This window comes from Bidens hawaiensis, unplaced genomic scaffold (assembly GCF_021521415.1).
Source record: "Bidens hawaiensis isolate Kalapana, Puna unplaced genomic scaffold, B.hawaiensis_p1.1 tig00033812_1, whole genome shotgun sequence".
Classification (NCBI taxonomy): Eukaryota; Viridiplantae; Streptophyta; class Magnoliopsida; order Asterales; family Asteraceae; genus Bidens; species Bidens hawaiensis.
In genome coordinates this window covers 43,962-49,853 of record NW_027495804.1, presented here as the reverse complement: position 1 = coordinate 49,853, position 5,892 = coordinate 43,962, and positions in this window count along the sequence as shown.

Genomic DNA, 5,892 nt, shown 5'->3' with positions numbered 1-5,892 from the left:
CGTATGCCTACACCACAGCCAACTACTCCAGCTACTCCAGTGACTCCTACACAGTTGCCGAGACCTGAGCACTCATTTATGACATTTACTCTCCCTCAGGGTCCTTTGCAACCAGTTCATCCTAACTTCTTTGGTCTGAATCTTCAAACTCAATGGTTTCATATGATGAATCTGTTGCACCTTCAACAGACTCAAATGCAAGCTGATAAAGCTGCCCATGAGCTAGCGCAAAGGAATTTGTTGCCACATATTCGGTCACTCAACGCGAAAACAGGGAACTTAGAGCCCTTGTTGCTGCTCAGGGGGAGAGATTAGACAAACAAGATGAAATCATACTTCAGCTCACTTGTAAAGATGATGAATTGAAGAATGATGAAGATGACAAGGATGGATCGGGAGGTGTTGATCAGCAACCGGGCGGTAGTTCTGCTCTGTCGGCGGGTAATAAGACTGATTCGGGAACTGGTGGTGGATCTGAAGCAAGTAATCTACAGATTGTTCCATACAAAGATTACACGAGAGCCAAGCCAATAGATGTTATTCCGGCTAATATGCTTCTGTTTGTGGGTATGGATGGGATTGTATACAGCATGGTAAACGCAGATGAGATTGAAGAAGGTGAATTTGTTGGTCATTCATTAACAAAAGAACAAATAGCCTTGCTTCTGGATTTAAACGAATATGAGGTTGAGGAGTTAGGTAAGAGTGTGGAGGTAGAGATTGAGATTGAAGAAAGTACAAATACAGGTATTCCTCATGGGAATGTACCTGATGTAAGGCCCCGAATCCCGGAATCCTACAGTTTGTAATCACATCCACAATTTCACAAAAATTTAAAACCAAACAATTCATTTTATTTAAAACCAGTTCAGAGTAAATAACAGCGGAAAAAGTGTAAGTATTTAAAGAAAAATCCCAAACACGGGTACAGGTGTCCAAAATCAATTGTAAATAAAATATTTGTTTTATTTGAAATCTTCATCTCATTAAAATCGTTTCAGAGTAGTAAACAGCAGAATAGATAACATCAAAATTCTCAAAACTCGGGAAAGTGACCAAAATCAAAATTTAAATACTTATGGTAATAATTTAAAAGAAACAGTTTGCGTTATTAATTCTTCGACTAGATGTGCCTTCAACCGTCCGAGTAGCCTCTGGCACGTCTAAGCGGAAATCTCTAATCCTCAACCTGAAAGTCAATCTAACATACACACAAAGTCAGCTTGAGCTGAGTGAGTTCAAGTTTTCATAAACAATAATTCATACTTTATTTCAAAGCTATAGTTATAAACAATAGAGAAGGTATAAATAAAATAAATTATATATATAATTCATCAAGTAATACAATCATCGTCGAACACACGTACACGGGCCTCTCCACCACGAGTCAAGACTCGAGTAATATATTTGACCCGGACGCGGTAAGACCTAAGCATGTGACACGAGCCTCTCCACCACGAGTCAAACCCGAGTAATATATTTGACTCGGTCACAACTTATACATCCAAGCACGAGATACGGGCCTCTCCACCACGGGTACAACCCGAGTAATATATTTGACCCGATCCCGGCTCATACATCCAAGCACGTGATACGGGCCTCTTCACCACGGGTACAACCCGAGTAATATATTTGACCCGGCCGTGAATCACCATGCACACACACATCAATAAGCCTACACACATCATTCTTAGTCACGAGGAACTAAATATCATTGCACAGTCGTAGGCTAGAAGGTAACACATCCTCATACATACATACATACATACCTCCATATATACATACATATATATACCTACATATATATATATATATATATATATATATGTATGTATATCATCCCATACGGGAACTAAGTAGATAGGTCTACTCATATTCAATTACTGCCAAGTCTACTAACATCCTCGAGTCTAGACCATCAATAATGTATGTAACCGTAAGGACACAAGACCATGAACGAGTCTAAAATATCCTAAGGCATATAAAATAATTCAAATATAGCTTTCAAAATGCACCATCACGAGTGAGACCATGTAAAACTTTTCAAATCATTGTAACGAGTAAAATCGTTTAAAATTATATTTCGGTGTGTATGCTAGCCCAAAACGTAAAAGAGTAAAAAGGGCATCATGAACTCACCTGAATCAACCGAACACCTGCAATGAGCTAGGAAATCCCTAAGTGCACAATCACAAGCAAGGGCCTGTAAATTATAGACAACGCATTACTAAACTAGACTGTAAGAACACTCTAGCCTAATGGGCCATTCAAGCCCAACAACTTGGCCCAAGGCCCAACACTTTGGCCAAGGCCCAACAACTTGGCCCAATGCCCAACCACATGGCCCAAGGCCCAATACTTTGGCCCAAGGCCCAACAACTTGGCCCAAGGCCCAACACTTTGGCCCAAGGACCAACACTTGGCCCAAGGCCCAACAACTTGGCCCAAGGCCCAACACTTGGCCCAAGGCCCAACAACTTGGCCTAAGGCCCAATGATAATCAAATCGGGTCGGATGCGCGTGAAATAAACCTTAAAACCATTTGTTAACGAATCAGCCCCGAATGGACCAAATTCCATTTTAAATCTTTTCATTCATCAAGATTATGTCACCCGAGTTGATAGGGTTGACAGTTCCTTTTTACAACTCTTACTTTAACGTTTAAACGGAAATTCGCGCACCGCCGACTTGATTGACGAAGCACTAACCACAACAGCCCCGTGCATCAAAAATATAATTTTCCCACAGCCCTTAAACCCCCCTAGGGCTGTACAAACTGATTCGGTCGGTTATCCGGTCGTTTAACGCATCAAACTCAACAATTGCCAATCCTACACCCGATAAACCCTAGTATTCAAACTAAAATCGATTGACCGACCTAAACACCTCCATTGGCCATGAAATTTTAGTATGTAGTAAGTGACATACCTAAGAATATGATGGAGTACGAACATCAATTATAACAGCCCCGAAAGATGCGAGAAAGGGCAGCCACAGGTTAAGCCTAAAACGAACTTATCGATCAATAACGAATATAACAAGCAGATTTTAGCATGCAAAGATGTATTTTATTACATAGGAAAACCATGGAATTAAATTATTAAATTTTTACCAGTGTTGCATAAATATCTTAAGTTTATAAAAATATTTTTATTATATTTTTCTAGTGGACACAAAAATCATAAAAATTCTTCCAACACAGAAAGGTATGTGCAGCTATTTCATCTGCGCAACAAAATGATTTTATTTTTATAAAATTCATTACCCAGCCAAATTAAACAATTCCAATTGGTTTGGTTCCTAACTCAAAATATTAACTTCCAGAAGTGGAACCAACCAATTTAGAGTTGTCGAAAAAAGGTTATGATGTCGGGAAGACAGACCAGAATCCGTCGTCCCGCATCAGCTTTGACACTCGATTTTATAAAATCATAAAAACCATTCAAATCTCGTCCAAAAATTACGTATTATACCTTTCTGGAAACTAGACTCAAATTAGAACATCATGGAATCAAGAATCGATCAAAAACAATGGATTAACATCGCGTTACAGACCCTACAATAAACGTATACGAATCTGTCAGCAAGCTGTTATCATCAAAACTCAATCTTAACGACCAATAAGCGCGTTAATATGATCAATTAAGGTGTAAAAGACATGAGGAATCATAAAACCGACCTTGAATTGAAGTTTGGCATTTGTAATTGGTTTCAAAAAAAGAAAAACGAGCTCCTAAGAGCTGCTCACAGGACCGATCGGCCAAGTGAAAGGGGCTAGGGTTTTTTTTTATTATAATATAAAATATTACACTCTAGTCCCTTGAGTTGGAAAGATGTAACAAGTTGGGTGAGAAGTCAATTAATTCAACTTACGGGTATGACAAGGAGGTCCCCGAAGTAAGCCGGTTCAAACCCAATAAATATACAAACTCTACAACGTGCATACCGATAAACGAAAATGTCGGGTGCTACATACTAATATAATACTTTAAGTCGTAAGAGGGGATGTTTTGGGAAAAGGATGGACAAACGGACTTTTAAAACGTATTACAAGTCTCTAATTTAGAAAGACGAAACCCCGGCTTTTTGACAAATATTTATAAACGATCGAGCCGATTAACGAAATTTACGGGCGTTACACCTGATTTTGATGAAGTGGAAATAGAAGATGTTACTACTGAGGAGTATCCTGAGTTCTACACCGATAACAACAATGATTCAGGTATTCCTTTCTTCACTACAGAACATTTTGACTCAGCAGAACGTCGATTACAAGAAGAGAGAGAAAGATGGAATAAAGTTGCTGAAACAAGTCACGTCTCAGCAACTGAGAAAAAGCGCAAACATGCTTTGGATGGTATGTTTGAGCATAATGTAACGAAGATGAACAAGATGATCGAGACTTTTCGTTATCATGAACGAGAGTAAGTCAAAGTGGCAAAGGCTTAAGCATCGGCATACCAGATGAAAAAGTACAAGCCAGCAAAAGACGTGAAGGGTGATATGATCGCATGGCGGTTTGATTTTAAGCTTAACGTATACCTCGTGAAGTGGGAACACGGTATTTTTACTTCAAACGCCCACATGATATTTTATCCATGCCAAGGTGGGACGTTAGAACACTAGCCAACAGACCGTTCGTGAATCCAGACCGTTCGTGAATCGAGGAGATGATCAGTGGGTTGGGTGTTTCTATAATCATTTATTGCATAAAACCCGTTATGGTTTCAAGTTCTTCAAGCCACATGTGCCTACTCATAAGTACATTGATGAGATTGATACACGCACAGGCAGGAGAAAGATGATATTGCAAGTGAAACCGCCAAAGACAATGAAGAGGGCTCCAATGAAGACATTTCCTCAGGGTCTATTCACCTCGTTTAATTATTGGTATTATGACAATCATACAGGTGCGGTTATTGTTTATGGATCTGGGTCAAACACGAAGACTATACGTGTTATTGATCCAATGTGGTTGGTTAACTTATCTGAGTCTGATAATGATGCGTTATTTACAAGCCAGATCATGTTTGCTAACGTATGTGACTACGAGCTTGCTATGCAGTTTCAGAAGGTTGTTCGAGTCTATTACGCATACAAGATTCACAGTTGTGTTGACTGGAAGACCAAGATATTCCAGAGATAAAAGATAAAGAGCTCGAGATGAGGGGGAGTTTGTTGATACATGTTTTGTCCATCTCGGTCTTTATTGGTATTGATATTGTAATAGTTTAATTGTATAGGGGTTATTAATGTAAATTTGCCTAAATGTGAGGCACATTCGTTACTCCATAACGAATGTGTCACATTCGTCCTAATGTAAGTCCCATTCGTTAACCAAGATTAACGAATGGAACATAACGAATGTAGGCTTTTTCGTTATCATTAAAAAATTAACAAATAAGGTTGTTTACTCGTTAAGTAAGTGTAACGAATGACTCATTCGTTAAGACTATCTTAACAAATGAGGTCATCTCCTATATATATCCCCTATAAGTTATCTAATAAAAGAAGTTCGTATATTTTCCCTATTCCCTCCCGTTACTCTATCCATTTGTCCTCTAAATACACACAGTGCACACACTAACGTATATCTAGCCTAATCGTATTGATAATCAACATGAGCATCGTCGTAATCATAAGATCTAGATCCTTCTAAGCTCTTTCAGACACTTAAGCTCGTATAGGTAGATTTTGAAATTTTTGTTTTTCTATTTTAAAAGCATCTTTGTTGTCTTTAGTACTATTCTTATAACAAAGAGATTCCTCAGTTTGTTTACATTTGTCTTTTTGAACAAAGAAATCCTTATTGAATTGATTTCAATACTGAATTTCCTTAACACTTTCAGATGTCTTACCATATGCACATTCAAACTTATTAACAATATTTTT